Raw genomic sequence first — 18,799 nt, 5'->3', positions numbered from 1 at the left:
AGGCATCATGTGGTGGCGTTGATAGACGAAAGACAAGGGTACATGCACCAATCAATCGGTGTCCCGTTAATTGAGTGTTATGTGCCTTATGTCCAAGGCTTGATGCAAAACTACTATCGAGCCGGGGGTCTCATCGGAAGAAGCTTCTCTATCACTGTGGGGTAGAGGTAAGGCTGTCTACATCTTACCCTCCTCAGACCCCCTACCATAGCTTTTCTATTGGTTGGATATACTGAGTACGATGATGATGATGATGATGATGATGATGATGATGATATGACGACGGGTAGTTATCATGAAGTTTCATGAAGTTTCGTATGGATAACAGTAAATTCGCAAGATGCTTATGTGAATCTTCCAACAATATAATATGCGAATGTCATAATAGAAGCCTACGAAACTTCATCATGGCGTATGCGAATCTCACTAGTTTTGGCATGCGAAACTAGACAATGGAGTATGAAAATCTTCAAAGACCTATGTGATTATAAATAGGAGCTAGACCACATTTGTTAGTGGCAGTCTTTATTGTATGTGAGCCACCACCCCGGGTTGAACTCGTCGAGGGTGGAATAAAATGATGTAATCGTTTGATTAATGAAACTCGCTTACTTGATTCGTTCCTTTGTATCATTGTTAATGCATAAAATATACATCGCTTAGATCTTATAGGTGTTGTGTTGTTGATAGTAGGGTTTGGAATGTGATTTTCATGTTTAGGAACGTATAAGTCTTATACGGCACATAACTTATGCGCCGTATAACTTATACGGCGTATAAGTAAGTAAGTCATGTCTATACGTAGGGTTCTTGGCTTATACGTTTTGGGACTTTGGTCCATTTTGTACCAGTTCGTATATTGTCATATTATAATGTATGTACTTCACTACTATCAATGAATAAAAGAAGAGTTAAAGAGATATCTTTGAGGTTTTCACCTTGTTATGGTTTGCGCACATAACATTGTAGAGTGGATATCTTTGTGAACATTCTTATACGTCATATCTTTTGATCCTTCATGAACTTTTAATTGGTACAAGAGCCTTTGGCATAGTATCAACTTCGAAAAGCTCAAATTTTGTCTCTTTTCTACACTATCTTTATCATTCCAAATGATTTAACCGCTCAAAACTTCTCAAAAGTTCACAAATTGTCATATTCTTAGTTTTGAATAGTTTCCTAAAGAGTCAAATTATTTGTCTTCATTCTCAACACAAAAACTTGCATAAACTTTCATGTTTAGCTTATGCGGCACATACCTTCGAAGCACATAAGTGTAAGGCCCCGTTTCCGGTAGCCCTAATTTAGCGTCGGATTTACTCATAAACACAGTTTTACAAATCAGAGTTTATTAAAACATTTGTGGAAACGTTAACTGAAATCATTTGTTACAAAACATTTAATCTTTTCTTTAAAACCAACTTAAAATATCATATTTTAAACACCATTTCTCCCATCTTCAGATGCCAGCCGTTCAATCCATGCCATGTGTCCTCCTCATGCTCTCTCAATAAACATGTATACCTGCGTGCATACTAAAAGTCAGCTACGCTGAGTGAGTTCTAGTTAATCAGGCGACAGACAATACATACACATATCTTAACCTTGTATAAATATCCATAAGAGGACATCACATAATATCTATTAAAAGAACTATTACTATTACCCTACTATCTATATTCTCCATAGAAGGACACTCTATTATATATTCTTCATAGAAGGAACATCCTATATACTTCCATAGAAGGAACACTATGCTTTCCATTAAAGGAACACTATGCTTTCCATCAAAGGAACACTGGGTTTCCATTAAAGGAACACTATGCTCTCCATTAAAGGAACACTATGCTTTCCATCAAAGGAACACTATGCTTTCCATCAAAGGAACACTCTATATATTATCCGTAGAGGGAACTCTATATATAAGTTATCATTTAATATCTATATAAGGAAACGATCATCACTATTCTTGGCAATACGTGCAATATCTGAAGATCTTTCACGTATCGACAAGCAATTATCCTTACACTACATGTAATATTCATATCTTTATTATTAACCTGACAGTACGCGCAATATACGAAGGTCGTTCGCGTACCGACAAACAATCATTCATATCTATCACATATCATATATAGCATACACTTACCACTTAAGGTAAGTGTATTAACTAATCACATCGAGTATGCACACAGCCCCGAAAAACATAACAAGGAATGGGGCTAGAAACTCACCTGAACTCGATTACTTCTTCTGCTACTGGTTATTCCTTCTCGAGCTGTGCGTGTCTAACTGTTTAATAATTACAATATTAAGTACCGCTCTAGTCATTCTCATTGCTACTTAATTAGCCTTACGCGTCTAAGCCAGTTTTACTTCATTGAATCATTACCCGGTTAGCTAATCGTTACTCGTTGACCTTTAAGGTGTCTTTCATTAATTAACAAAGTCCAAGGGCTATTATGTATTTATATCATTCTTTTCTAAGTCTAGGGACCACTTCTGTAATTCTGCCAATCTTCTAGTTCGTTATCCAGCCCTTAACGAATGGGGTTCTTAACGAATGAACTCATTCATTATAACGAACTGACTATTATAACGAACTGGTCTTTAACGAACTGAACCCTTAACGAACTGGGGGTTCATTCGTCAGTTCTTCCTTAAGGAACTAGTTAACGAAATGGAGCTTCTTCGTTACTTATCCTTAACGAACGACTAAACAAACTGCTTCTAGTTCGTTACTTCCTCCTAACGAAATTGATTAACGAATTACCTTCTAGTTCGTCAAGTCACCACTAACGAACTAGGGTTAGGTCAGAATGTTAGAGAACATTCTCTGACATCCTTACCTCGTACAACCAACTCCGGCGCCGCCTTCGCCGGAAAACCGGGATATCGCCGGAAAAAAGATATCTCAGCCGTTTCACCACCGTTTTACATTCGTTATCAACCCATCATCAAGACTCAACCCTTTTCTAGCATAAAACTTGAACCTTTATGGCTAAAACGTTCAAACTAGATCTAGGGTTTAATTAAACGAGGCGTTCATAACCATGAGTTCGTTAAGCCCATTTTAATCTTCAAGTTTGCAACTTTACGATTTGTCTAGACCCGATCTATCATCCTACCAATTTTCATGTAAAACCGTACACCAAAAGTAAACCTTTTTAACAAAAACGTACATTTGAGGTTTTTGTTTGAAATCACTCGAGATGCTCAAAACCATATCAAACGAACTCCGATTTGAGTGATTCAAGCGGCCACGGAACCGTCTCGTCCTGATCTACAAACCCATTAGCTCACCTTCGACGGAAACCACCGCTACAGTCGCCGGAATAGTGAAACAATGGCCGGAAATCCTCATTTTGAGCTGCTATGATTTTGCTGATAAAAACCGTACTTCCCGACCTCTGATCTAAGATCTAATAGATGTGAATCTTCATTTATATACCGTGAACACTCAGTTAAAATTTGGGACCAATCCGACGGCTAGATCTCCGGGAATCTTTGTGTCAATGTGGGTGGTTTTCTCTACAACGGGAATTGAGTTAAGTGTGTGTTTTGATGGTCGAGGCTATGGTGTAGAGATGTATGAGAAATGGAAAGATTAGGGTTTTAAGGGGTATTTATACTCTCTTAAGCCCATGGACCTTAGGCCCATCTTTCCTTTTTGGTCCATAATGAACTCCATTTAATTAGCCTACTTATCCTTCCATCCTTATTATTTTATTAGATCTCTACTAACTTAAGTAAACTTCGTCTACTATAAGAAATAATATATAAAATATTATTATTAAATTTTGGGATGTTACACCAAGTTATCCAAAATTTATCTAATTCAAAATACCCAAACTATCACGTGCGAAACAAAACTCATCCGAAACCCAAAAAAACGATCAAAACGAAACAAAAACCCCGAACTGACTAAAACGAAACAAAAACGAAACTGAACCGAAATAGAAAAACGAACAAAACCAAATAAAAAAACGGGAACGAAACCGAAAAACTGACCAAAACGAAACAAAAAAAGTGAAATACAACTGAAAAGCTAACCAAAACTAAACAAAAACACCGAATCGACCAAACCGAAACAAAACTGAATCAAAATAAAAAAACGACCAAAACGAAACAAAAATACAAAAATGAAACCGAAAAGTTGACCAAAACGAAACAAAAAAAACGAAATGCAACTGAAAAGTGGACCAAAACAAAACAAAAACACCGAACCGACCAAAACAAAACTAAAACACCGAATCGACCGAAACAAAACAAAAAACCAAAACGAAACTGAACCGAAATAGAAAAACGAACAAAACGAAACAAAAAAAAAACGAAATGCAACTGAAACCTGACCAAAACAAAACAAAAACACTTAACCGACCAAAGCGAAACAAAAAAAAACAAAACGAAACCGAACCGAAATAGAAAAACGACCGAAACGAAACAAAAAAAAACCGAATTGAAATAGAAAAACTGACCAAAAGGAAACATAAAAAAAACTAAATGCAATTTAAAAACCGGACCAAAACGAATCAAAAACACCGAACCGACCAAACGAAACAAAAAAAAAACTGAAACGAAACTAAACCAAAATAGAAAAACGACCAAAATGATACAAAAAAACCGATATGAAACCGAAAAACTGATCAAAACGAAACAAAAAAAATCGAAAAGCAATCAAAAAGCTTACCAAAACGAAACAAAAAAACTGAAACGTAGCCGACCAAAGTAAAACAAATGTCACGAAACGAAACAAAAAAAAAAGAAATGAAACCGAAAAAACTGACTAAAACAAAACAACACTGAAACCGAAAAAAACCAAGAAATCGAAACCGAAATCATTGAAACCGAGCAGAACCGACCGAAATGAAAAAAAACGAACCGGTAAAATCCCATAAAAACTCGAACCTGAACCGGTACAAATAGAGATAGCAAGAGCGCCAGATATGAGATAGCAAGAGCGCCGGAGAATGTTACAAGATTTTATATATTCACGTCACTGTTATAGACAAAATCATCTCCGGAGACAACCAGATCCGCGTGAATGTTACAAGACGCCAGATATGAGATAGCAAGAGCGCCGGCGTGTCGGTTGACGTGCATGGGGACAAACGTCACAAGACGGGGGTGAATGGTTACAAGAAGCCGGACGGGTCACTGAGATTTTAAATGCCTCGCGGGTATGCAAAATCAGGGAATTTGAAGGAGGAACCTTTTTAAACCTTCAAATTATTTGATGCAGTGATATAAAAATGAACTGTGAAAAATAATACTTGCTTTATCATTTTTCAACGACAAAAGAACTCATCTCATAATAGAAAAAGAGAAAAAGAGATGAAGATGGAAAAAAAAAAAGATGATATCCAAGTTTTAATGTCAAAACCTATTTGAACTCATTAATTAAAATATTTTGGCAATTATGCATTACCAACACCAGTACGTTCAACCACACATTATTCTATAGTTAAATTTATTTTCAATTCATTATTTCGTTTTTTTCAATATGTAATAATCATATTTTTTAACACATAGAAGATGTACAAAAAAAATATTTGCATACATGTAACATGTATATAAGTTAAATAACTTCATTTTTGTCAATTATATATAAATAGTTTTTTGTTTATGATTGTGTATTACCTTATAACTGATGTTTGTTTGTGTATCTTCCTAACTATAAAACCAGTCTTTTAGGAGTTAATTTCTTGAATTGTCTCATTTATATATTCAAATATAATTATTGGATATAAAAAATTATATTAATGCCTACATCATGCTACATGCATGATTTGAATGTAATACCGTCAAGTAATAAAAATGACGACAGTAACCAAACAAAAATAACACTGTCGCAAAGCGCGAATAACATTGCTCGTGTTACACATTTGTAATTTAATCATTTAAATTAAATGATATCATTTACATATTACATGCATCTTGTAAGCATTAATGTGTCTTTTAAATATTAACTGTTGCAATTATTTTTGAATGCTAACGTATAATTTTAGCTAAATAATAATCCTTATAACATATTTTACATTTGTTTATATGAGTTGTGATTGCGGCCATTTGTCAGCATTTATAAAAGAAGCATTCAGAAAGAGAGAGGCTTGAGAGTCATTGAGCTTTTGAGCATATGGAACTCTTGTAGATGTATTAGCTCCTCCACCAGTGCACATATACTCACCATAGAATATACTCCTGCAAACCATCAATTTACATGCATGATCGATCATTCGGGTAACTTTTAACATGCAATTGAAAGAAAAAAAGAAAAACAAATGCTTACTGGTCTCAAGAGGGGTCATTGAAGTCATTCCAACCTTCAGGGGCGACCATGTCGGATATAAATGTGTATGCGAAGACAACCTTAGAGAAAGGCCTCCATGCTCTACCTAACCATATCCTTCCTGTACCGCCAATGGTGCACCCCACGAATGCAAAACCGCTATCTTCATCAGCGGATGCTCTTCCCAGTGCGGTCACTACTCCGTTTATGCTCTTTTGCCCCACTGGCAACGGTGGTGCCATCGAGACCAGTTGGCAATCCTACACGTGTGTACAATTTTATATGCCATCATGATACATATATTTTGCCATCATATGTATTTATACCTCGTATAGTGATTTGGCATTGCCAAAAATGAAGTCAATTGAACCTTGAATATAACATTCCTTGAAATAATGTCGACCTCTATCATCATGAAGTGTAACACCCCAACCCGGATAGGCTGACGTGTCACCATGTACGGAGGTATACAGAGACAAAAGACATAATTTCATTACTTCATTAGAGTCAAAAGTACATATTACTCAAATACTAAGTTCAAATACATATTATTCAAATAACATAAGCTTAACACACATCTTCATAATATTCCTAAGTTTTAAGCTTTTCTCTTGATCCCGCCCAAAGTATCCTGTGAACCTGAAGTGTAAAAAAAGATTTACGGAATGAGCCGAATGCCCAGTACGGAATATTAAGGCTCAAAGGCAAGTAATAATTAACTGAATCACAATATATGATAACATGTAACTGATTAAAATTATATAACTGAAATAACTGAACTGAAATATATAATACGGATGTACCCATAAGCATAACTGAGTTTGATAATATGTGACGACATACAGGGGGGCACTCCTATATGTCAATCACCCGAAATGGTGTAAGTTGGCATACCCACAACCATTTCCTGAAACTGAAACTGAAAAACTGAACTAGGATATATCCATACGCCTCCTAATAGCTATGTACCACACCTGTACTTAAGAGACGCCGTGAACTGATCTCTCCGTCACGGAAGGAGCACATAACATCGATGCCACAATGTTATGCCCGTGGGACACTCCACTGGAAGCGAGTGCTCAGGGTAACAGAGTACAAATAATCTGAGTTATATAATAACAATACTTATCTTAACAAATCACGGAACATGCGATAACGAGTGCAATTTAATAATAAATATATCGCATGCTAACAAATCAGTTAACAAATTATAATCTGAACATGAATTGAACGGACGGTCAAATGAATCGAGGTGTCAAAGACGTTAGGAGTTCCAAAGGTATATAATATCAATGGGGTTTATAACAATCGAATATGATAACAATAGGGAGGGGGTTAGGATCTGTACCTTGATTGCTGATTAGTTATCTTACAGAGATATGAAATATGAGTGACACTCTTTTAATCAACCTACATCGTATACATGTAGTTCATAAGGTCGTGTACGGTTTATAACAAATTAAAGTCGAATTTCATCTTATGTATATATAAAAACATATAGTCGTTTGATTAAAAAAAAATAAGTATTATTAATGAGGTCGATATCTCTTATTTATATCTTTTAACGAATATTATTTAGATGTTTAAAAAAATGATTATGGATGAATACTATTTAAACAAGGCTTAAAAATAGTTTGTCATGGGTGGGGTTTGAACTTGTGACCAATAGCTTAATTTTGGACAGGCAACATAACCAGTTGGACCAATTCAATATTTGTTAATGTTTACAGAAACAGTTAAACAAATTTGTTAAAGGGGTTTGAACCTGCATCTGTTCTGTTTCAATCCAAGGACTTAACCAACAGACCCACAACCAGTTTATGAATATAGCTTTATAAACAGTTAACTAATCAGTTAAAGTGAGCTGATAATATAAAAAATAACAAAACAGATGCTGTAGGGGGGTTTCGAACCCTGGACCTGCTGTTTGAAAATGAGGGATCTTAACCAGTTGAGCTTAACAATTTATTTTAGATAAGCAGATTGTTAAATATTTTATTCTATAATTCTACTGGTTCATCTTCTCCATAGTAACTCATCATAGTACAAGCTTTATAAACTCATGTTGAAAACTGAATAAATGTGTTATAATTCACGTTCAAGATCTTAGATAGATGACTAATAGGACTTAGGTTCGGTTTACCTTAGTTGGATTTCGCGATACGATGGCAATGATGCTTCCCGAAAAGGCGCGAACGGTGACGGCAATGATTCTTTCAAACAGCCGATGGTACTCCGATCGTTGGTGGTGGTAAACGAAAAAATGTAAGCACGTAGCAGCACCTTAGCTTGCGGTTTGGAGGCTTGGATGAGGATTCGAGAGTGAAGAGACGATGACGGGTGGTTACGTTGAGCGGTTTTTGCGGTGGTAGCGGGCGGTTTGGCGTTTAACAAAGATGGTGAGTATGGTGGTGGGAGTTGGATAGATGTGATGGTGTTGTCGAGTTGGTGTGTCGTAAAGCTTTCTTGTCACGGGATTCCGGTAAGAAAGGAGAGCTAGGGGGAGATGTGAAGTTAGAACGATGAGGTTGTGGTGAGATGATGTCCGTTTTTAAAGAGGATGCTCCATTATGAGAAGTAAAAAAAATCTCATGACATTATTTGTAGTTATCATTACATGATTTGATGAATATGGCATGAATATAGGAGATGGTATGGTGTGGTCATATCTTTCTGTTTGTAAGGTTACTGAGTTTTTTTTTAATCAATGTGAAGGAGGGTTGATTTGTCAAAATCAGATGATTCATCCAGAAAGTTCACATGCACTCATTATAAATCTGGTTCGTTTCATTTCTTTTGGAGTGGAATATAAAAAGGAAACAGACAAACCTGAGTAGTTGAAAAATTATTATATTGTCTATTCTTGTATTATTATCGTCATCATTTTTTTTTGTTATAATTATTATTTTATTTATTAATTTATACAGATGGTTGTATATTCAGTTATTTCCTTTCATTTAGCTTCACTTTGGTCATATTTGATTTTGATTAATATTATTTTTATTATGATTATTATTATTATTATTGTTATTATTATTATTATTATTATTTTTATTATTATTATTATTTTTGGGTTATTTCAACTATTACCCCCTAAAAAGAAATTCCATCCTCGAAATTTGTAGGTCAGAATACGGATCCTGTCTAGGACATAAATGATGACTGAGACAAATGATAGACATTAATCTTTACATTAGGATTCCCACTTGCGCATATTTGTACTTGTAATTTACAATTACCGCGCGCCCGTAATTGTCAATTACCTTACAACCATGCACTAATAGCTTTCCTAGAATATCTTAATGCCATAGGGAAGTTTACGGAGAACGAACCATAATACGAAGCAACTATCGATACTCATACCATAGTTCGGGGACATATTAGAGTATATAAAATCACATAAGTGGTGTAAACAATTAAAAATATCTACATAGGTTGGAAATCAAATCGGAGATAGGATTCACAGTTACCTGGACTAAAGGTTCTATTACTCAAACAAATTCGAATATGCGGAACGAATTGACTCTTCAGTTTCCCATGTGGCTTCGCGCTCGGAGTGGTTCTTCCAGAGAACCTTAACAAAAGGAATTACTTTTCTACGCATAACTCTTTCTTGTCGATCTAGAATTGTTTCGGGTTCCTCTTCATACGAGAGATCTTCATGGATCTTATGTAATGGATAACTAATTACGTGAAGCGGATGGTAATTATATCCTCTCAACAAGGACACATGAAACACGTTATGAACGTGTGAAAGTTGCGGCGGTAACGCCAAGCGATACGAAACTTCTCAAATTCTCTCGAGAATCTCAAATGGCCCGATATAACGAGGGCTAAGCTTTCCCTTCATACCGAATCTACGTACACCACGACAAGGTGATACTTTTAGAAACACATGATCGCCGACTTCAAACTCGAGAGCCCGCTGATGCTGGTCTGCATAACCCTTTTGTCGACTTTGAGCTTCTTTAAGCTTTTCTCGAGCAACAGTGACCTTTTCGTTTGTAATTTGGACTAATTCGGGTCCTTCAATAATCATTTCTCCTACTTCTTCCCAACATGTTGGCACCCGACACTTTCGACCGTATAAAAGCTCGAACGGAGCCATGCCAATACTTGCTTGCCAACTATTATTGTAAGCAAACTCAACAAGGCATAAATATTCATCCCAGTTACCCGTCCACTCAAGTGCACAAGCACGAAGCATATCTTCTAAAGTCTGAATTGTGCACTCTGATTGACCGTCTGTCTGTGGATGGAAAGCGGTACTAAACTTCAAACGTGTACCCCAAGCTGCTTGGAAGCCTTTCCAAAAACGTGAGGTAAATCGTGGATCTCTATCCGAAACGATCGAAGATGGAGTACCATGAAGTCGAATAATTTCCCGAAGGAATACTTCGGATAACTTACTCACCGAAAATCGTTCTTGAATAGGCAAGAAGTGTACTGATTTAGATAGTCTGTCAACAACTACCCATATAGTATCATTCTTCTTAAAGGTCTTTGGCAAACCCGTAACAAAATCCATCGATATTTCATCCCATTTCCATATAGGAATTTCCAATGGCTGCAATAAACCACTAGCACGCTGGTGCTCAATCTTTACTTGTTGACAAGTGAGACATCTACTTACGTATCTAGCAACGTCTTCCTTCATGCCACTCCACCAAAAGTTTTGACGTAAGTCTCGATACCTCTTTGTAGATCCTGGGTGAATAGAGAATGGTGAGCTATGTGCCTCAGCTAGTAATGACTCACGAAGAGCGGAATCATCTGGTACACACAATCTTTTTCCACACCAAATCACACCATGCTCATCCATTCGGAATTCTGACTGTTTGCCTACCTCGAGGTTTTGCACTATCGCCCATAATTCGCCATCACACTTCTGTGCATCTTTAATCCGAGAGATTAGGTCAGGCTCGATTTGCATTCTAGCTAGGTAACCGTTAGAATCACCAACCTGAATACCGACACCCAATCTATCCATATCATAGATTATACGAGGGTGGATTTGAAGGCAAGATACGGTACCAAAACTCTTTCTACTCAACGCATCAGCTACTACATTAGCTTTTCCCGGATGGTACTGAATATTTGCGTCATAGTCTTTTAAGAGTTCTAACCACCTTCTTTGCCTCATATTTAGTTCTTTATGCGTAAATATATACTTGAGCCTTTTGTGGTCAGTGAATATGTCACAAGTCTCGCCGTAGAGATAATGACGCCAAATTTTCAACGCGAAAACTACAGCGGCTAACTCCAAGTCATGCGTCGGATAATTAAATTCATAAGGCTTTAATTGGCGTGAGGCATAAGCAATGACTTTACCATGTTGCATCAACACGCAACCAAGGCCTTTCTTTGAAGCATCACTGTAGATTTGGAAGCCTCCTGATCCAGAAGGCAGAGTAAGTATCGGAGCAGATACGAGTCGCTTCTTCAATTCTTCAAAACTCTTTTCTCACTCCTCATTCCAGGAATACTTTACTCCTTTCCTCAACAATTGCGTAAGGGGTGAGGTAATGACGGAAAATCCTTCTACAAATCTTCGATAGTATCCAGCCATGCCTAAGAAACTTCGAACTTCCGTGGCAGAAGTGGGTCTAGGCCAATTTGTAATTGCCTCAATCTTGGCAGAGTCCATCTTGATTCCTTCTGCGGAAACTATATGACCAAGGAATGCAACTTGGTTGAGCCAAAAGTCGCATTTTGAAAATTTTGCATACAACTTTTTTGCCGCAACGTCCCAAGCACTTTATGCAGGTGTTCCTCGTGCTCTTCTTTACTTCTAGAATATACCAAGATATTGTCGATGAAAACAATAACAAATTTATCCAAGAACTCGTGAAATACTCGGTTCATCAAGTCCATGAAAACTGCAGGAGCATTGGTTAGCCCAAAAGGCATAACCAAAAATTAATAATGACCATAGCGAGTACGGAAAGCAGTTTTAGGAACATCCTCATTCTTTAACTTTAGCTTATGATAACCTGACCTTAGATCAATTTTTTAGAAGAACTGAGCGCCCTGAAGTTGGTCGAAAAGGTCATCTATACGAGGCAGAGGGTACCTATTTCTAATGGTAATCTTAATCAACTCGCGGTAGTCAATACATAAACGCATGCTACCATCCTTCTTCTTTACAAACAAAACCAATGCACCCCATGGTGAGACACTTGGTCTTATGAATCCCAATTCTAGCAATTCTTGCAATTTCTCCTTTAGTTCCTTTAACTCTAACGGAGCCATACGGTATGGTGCTTTTGAAATCGGCTCGGCGCCAGGGATTAAATCGATAGTGAACTCAATCTCACGATCAGGTGGTAGTCCTGGTAGCTCTTCCGGAAATACATCAGGGTACTCGCAAACAACAGGATGGCTATCAACGCCTTTTTGGATAACAGAGGTATCTTTAATCGAGGCTAAGAATCCAGCACAACCATGTGATATAAGCTTACGAGCTTTAAGCGCATAAATAATCTTAAGAGTCTTATGGGGTACAATACCCTGATAGACAAGTTTAGGACAATTAAGATCACCAAATATGACACATTTAGAATAACAATCAATAGTCACACGATGATGGGTTAACCAATCCATTCCAAGGATAACATCAAATTCAGACATATGCATCGGAAATAGATCCGCGTTACACACGACGGATTCAATACAGATTGGACAATCTTTATAAACGTGAGTGATTACGATCGAATTCCCAATCTGAGTGGAAATAGTTAGAGTGGGATTTATCGGGGTTGGTCTAATCGGAAGGTACTTAGTAAACGACAGAGAAACTATAGAGTGTGTTGCACCCGTATCAAATAACACATAGATACTACGTTCACCAAGCTGAAGGGTTCCAGATACAGTACCTTGAGCATTAGCAGCATCAGTAGCAGAAAGTGCGAACACTCTTCCCCCAGTGTTTGGTGGTGCAACTTTTCCTCCAGTAATCTTCTTAGTATCCGGTTTAGGACAATATTTAATCATATGCCCCATCTGGCCACACCTGAAACATGCTCCATAGCTTTATGACAGACGCCCCCATGTTTCTTGCCACAAATGTTACATGGGGAGCTCGTGGTCTGGTTCGGAATTCCGTATTGATTCAGTGGTTGAGCTCTGATCGGTCCTGTATACGGCTGAATCTTATTCTGAGCGGGTTTCTGGTTTTGGGTTTTAGGTTGCCATGGACGTGCTTGATTGCCAAGGTTTCGATTTACTTGAACCCTACGGTCCTGATGTTGCACAACGGTAGAGGATGATTGGACCATAGCCTGCTTGGGTTGCCCGTCTCGATCTCTTTTCTTATTTTCCCCAATTCGAGACAGGAATTCCTTTCTCTCGAATTCAAAGGTCTTAACTGCATCGCCTACTTCAGTAAGGTCTTTGAACTTCATAAACATGATTGACTTTCGAATGCGATCACAGACTGCCCATTTACATTTTTCTGCCTGCTCCTGTGCTGAGCCAGCTGCACTCCTAATAATACCAGCCAATCTTGAGAATCGAGTCATAAACTTCGAAGCTGGTTCAGCATCCCTCTGTCGTATAACAGCATACTCCCTTACGTAGGCTTCTCTGTCAGCAGTAGAGAAATACTTCTCATAAAAGAGGGTACAAAAGTCAGCCCATGAAAGAGTAGCTGTATAAGTGTCTCCTCCTTTGACTTGCTTATGGCCTTCCCACCAAGTTTGTGCATCATCTTCTAGTTTGTAGGTGGCTAATCTGACCTGGTACTGATAATATAAAAAAATAACAAAACAGATGCTGTAGGGGGTTTCGAACCCTGGACCTGATGTTTGAAAATGAGGGATCTTAACCAGTTGAGCTTAACAATTTATTTTAGATAAGCAGATTGTTAAATATTTTATTCTATAATTCTACTGGTTCATCTTCTCCATAGTAACTCATCATAGTACAAGCTTTATAAACTCATGTTGAAAACTGAATAAATGTATTATAATTCACGTTCAAGATCTTAGATAGATGACTAATAGGACTTATGTTCGGTTTACCTTAGTTGGATTTCGCGATACGGTGGCAATGATGCTTCCCGAAAAGGCGCGAACGGTGACGGCAATGATGCTTTCAAACAGCCGATGGTACTCCGATCGTTGGTGGTGGTAAACGAAAAAATGTAAGCACGTAGCAACACCTTAGCTCGTGGTTTGGTGGCTTGGATGAGGATTCGAGAGTGTAGAGACGATGACGGGTGGTTACGTTGAGCGGTTTTTGCGGTGGTAGCGGGCGGTTTGGCGTTTAACAAAGATGGTGAGTATGGTGGTGGGAGTTGGATAGATGTGATGGTGTTGTCGAGTTGGTGTGTCGTAAAGCTTTCTTTTCACTGGATTCCGGTAAGAAAGGAGAGCTAGGGGGAGATGTGAAGTTAGAACGATGAGGTTGTGGTGAGATGATGTCCGTTTTTAAAGAGGATGCTCCATTATGAGAAGTAAAAAAAATCTCATGACATTATTTGTAGTTATCATTAAATGATTTGATGAATATGGCATGAATAGAAGAGATGGTATGGTGTGGTCATATCTTTCTGTTTGTAAGGTTACTGAGTTTTTTTTTAATTAATGTGAAGGAGGGTTGATTTGTAAAAATCAGATGATTCATCCAGAATGTTCACATACACTCATTATAAATCTGGTTCGTTTCCTTTCTTTTGGAGTGGAACATAAAAAGGAAAGAGACAAATCTGAGTAGTTGAAAAATTATTATATTATCTATTCTTGTATTATTATCGTCATCATTTTTTTGTTATAATTATTATTTTATTTATTAATTTATACAGATGGTTGTATATTCACTTATTTCCTTTCATTTAGCTTCACTTTGGTCATATTTGATTTTGATTACTATTATTTTTATTATGATTATTATTATTATTATTATTATTATTATTATTGGGTTATTTCATGAAGTGTATCCTGAGCTCCAAAAAATCCATAGCCCCATAATGAAGCTTGATCTCCTCCTACTCTAATAGCTACCGCTTGTGCTCCAAGTCTCCTGGCTTAGGTATCGGAGCCAGATTCTAGCATCGAAAAAAATTCAGTTAAATCGATCTGACTTTAATATGTTTACCGATATGGAAGTGTGTTATATGTATATAGTCATGCATACCATGAAGCTAATGTTCTTAGCTACAAAATTTATAGAAAACACTTGCACGGACGCACAATAGAATGTTCCATGTGAGGAGTTAGCTGTGTCGTTCCATACTATCGCAGTTGACGTATACCCTTGCCCTTGAAACGTTATATTTGGTTTTGTCTTCGGGATTATTACCTTTTCACTTAAGTTTAACACAATGAGTAAGTTCGTATTTTATTTTGGGCCCACCAGTGATCGTGGTGCATGTAAAAATGTTATTGCTATCATTATGTTGAAGTAGAAAAAATATATGGTTACAAAACATATGGGCTATAAAAGGCAAGACTTACAAGTAAACACCATTGTTGATCCATATTAGACTTCTCTTAGCGTTGAGTGGAACCACTGCATCAATTGCTGACTGAATAGTTGTAAAATTACAACATCCATTACGATCAACACAAAGCGTCGTCGTGGTGTTTGTATCGGGAGGTAGAGAATCACGCAGGAAGGCATCACATATGTCAACTTTAGTAGCCTCTTTATGATCATGATGACGGTGATGGTGACCATCTAACCTTGTAACGATCGGTTCTCGTGATAAAGAGTGAACCTTAAACTCCCTGAGAAATGTTTGACATGTTCTATGTTTGATAATAGAAAATGTGTGCTTGCTAAAACCGCAACGAGAAGGGATAACACATTTGGCCAAATAAGTTTGTAAAACTGATATATACTTGTTGTCCGCACCCAGATCAGCCTACTCGCATGTGTCGTTTTGGGGCCTTAATCATTTTATTTTCATATGACTTTTGGTCAGATGTTACTTAATATCATAAATTAGTTTATGTAATTTTTGTAGATTTTTCTGATATCGTTTGTGGTCATTTTGTGAATTGTTTATTAGAAAAATAAAGATTTTCAGCACCCAGGTCAGCCCACTCGCGAGTGCCATTTCGGGATGTTAATGAATTTATTTAGACACGATTTTTAGTTGAAAGTTAGTTAACATCATAAGTTATTGTATGGAATTTTTGTAGAATTTTCTGAAATGGTTTAATATGATTTTATGCATGTTCCGTTAATAAAACTGTGATTTTTAGCAAAGTGTGTTATTGTCATAACCGGTCAAAATAAATACATGACTAGCCAAATGATAACGGGTCAAGCGGATGGATATATAATCTTTTACTTTTATTTGGTATGTTATGTTTCAAAAGAATTTATATGTGCGCATGAGATGTAAGGAATAAAAAGCGACGATTAAGTATATATAGATCGATTTTGACCCGTTTAATTGTTTTTTTGTGTCTTGGGTCATATAGGCCTGCTTTTCTGTTCAATTTGCTTCTCTTGGGCGGGGCATCAAGTAAATGTAGTTTTCATGATGGTTTATGAATTACTTTTAAGACAATAGAACACCTCACCTCGGGTCATGAATGATTTTTACTGAGGAAGTGGTATGTTTGACCATCCTAAATAAAAACGTTCTGCTTCTCGATTTGCAGTTCATAAATTATTAACAAAGAATAGTCTTTTAAACCATAAAAGAGAACTTGAGGTTATAGAGCACGAATTAAACCGAGTTTGAGATTTACAAGACAATATGAATCAAACCAACTTCAAGCTCGAGTAAGCCAATACGCAACGCAGGGCCAGCCTAGGGGTGTGGCCGGGTAGTCGACGGCCACAGACCCGACACCCCGCTAGGCCCGAATTTTTTTTAAAAAAAATTATATGTATTTTTATGAAAAAATATTATGTATAATCAATGTTTCAACATAATTTTATAACCACTAGCTTGGTCTAGTGGCAAAGAGGTGTTACCTCTAACCAAGAGGTTGTGGGTTCTACTCTTGATAGAATATGGAGCCAATAGTTGGTAAATTATGCATCTAGGAAGCGAAATGATGTATCAGAACCTTACAGAAAATTACTAGTGTGTTGGCATGAAAAATGATATTGCCACATATGTTGCCAAAATTTTTGACTTGTTATACAGTCAAAGCTAAACATCAGAAGTTCTCGAGTTAATTGCAACAACTAGAACTATGGAAATGAAAATTGATAACTATATATGGATTTTATTACTAAACTTCACACACCTCTCGTGGGAATGATACAATTTGGGATATCGTTGATAGATTGACTAAATCTACTCATTTTCTACCCATGAAAGAAACTTTTAACATGGATAATTTAGCAAACATATAAGACCCAACCAGTAATGTTTACTTCTTTAGCAACGTTCGGAACTACCACAATACCCGAGTGATCCTTCCTAAGATAGGATGGCAATTGTCCTTGCTGATTTTGACGCTCCAGATCTGATTCACTCATTAACACCATCAAGGAGGAAGTCTACCAGTGAAAATTGTTGAAAAGACCTGCTTGAGTCAGGTTTCAAACAAAAGATCATAAGATCCCAAGCACTAACCATCACTCCTATAACATTAGACTTGAAAGCCAACTGAATTACTATTTAATACCTACAAACATAATCTATTAATAATTAATAATAGATACCTCAAAGAGCTTTTGGTAATTTATTTAATTTAAACTAAGAGCGATTAACAGCCTATATATATCTTTTCAATATAATACAATGAAAAAAAATAGAGAAAAAAAAAACTAAAACATCATTAAATTGGATTCCCTGTGCTATAGAAAAGTTTATTAAAAACTAAAATATGCTTTTTTATTTAGAGGCTCATATTTAACCCAGTATAATATGTTATGAGTGTATAAGAAGAGGAGAAATTAATAAATTACGTATTTATAAGTAAGATAAATATTAATAGCATGTTTGGGATTGTGCTTCCAAATAATTTATTAATTTATTGGCTTTTTTAAAACTTTATTTTGAAAAGCCAAAATATATGACTTTTAGAAAAACAACTTTTTAATCTTTTTAAAAAGTTACAAAATAAAAACAATTTTATAATTACAAAACATTCTTTTTTTTTGAACGGCCAACTGAGTAATGCCGGGTACCTCGTACACGACCAAACATTCTTTTAACTTATTCTCTTAAAAAGAAGAAGTAAATTATTTTCAAACTTAAACCGAGATACAAGAAGTTATTGAAAATTAAAACAAAATCAAGAAAATAATATATCTTTTTAAACTTTAATCTAATCTTTAACCGACACCTACATTTGGATACACGTACGAAGTAGACAAACAAACTCCTACTTCAAGTGACCATAGTCCATAACATCTCCTACGTGGCACGCATTTGTCAACAAAACCGGATGAAGACGCCGTCAAATCAACCACTCACCACTAAACCCACGTTCTTCTTCTTCTTCTTCTTCTTCTTCTTCTTCCGGTAATTTCTCCCACCCTCCCTAATTTCCAATTCGACGATGATGTCTGGGGATGATTTGGAAGGCCGTGGAAGGT

The 18,799-nt window shown here is 36.6% G+C and overlaps 1 long non-coding RNA gene and 1 pseudogene across 1 annotated transcript; both read right to left on the bottom strand.

Moving 5' to 3' along the window:
- Positions 1 to 6,044: 6,044 nt before the first annotated feature.
- Positions 6,045 to 17,734, bottom strand: LOC143606487 (putative pectinesterase 8; annotated as a pseudogene).
- Positions 6,861 to 14,402, bottom strand: LOC143606488 (uncharacterized). The gene is made up of 3 exons (XR_013148750.1): positions 14,296 to 14,402; positions 7,638 to 7,685; positions 6,861 to 6,928 (listed from the first exon to the last, which is right to left on the bottom strand). It is a non-coding gene; the product is annotated as an uncharacterized LOC143606488 (long non-coding RNA).
- Positions 17,735 to 18,799: the final 1,065 nt, after the last annotated feature.

Source organism: Bidens hawaiensis, unplaced genomic scaffold (genome assembly GCF_021521415.1).
Source record: "Bidens hawaiensis isolate Kalapana, Puna unplaced genomic scaffold, B.hawaiensis_p1.1 tig00074990_1, whole genome shotgun sequence".
NCBI classification, from domain to species: Eukaryota; Viridiplantae; Streptophyta; class Magnoliopsida; order Asterales; family Asteraceae; genus Bidens; species Bidens hawaiensis.
The sequence above is the reverse complement of the archived record's forward strand: the minus strand, read 5'-3'. Positions and strand labels throughout refer to the sequence as shown.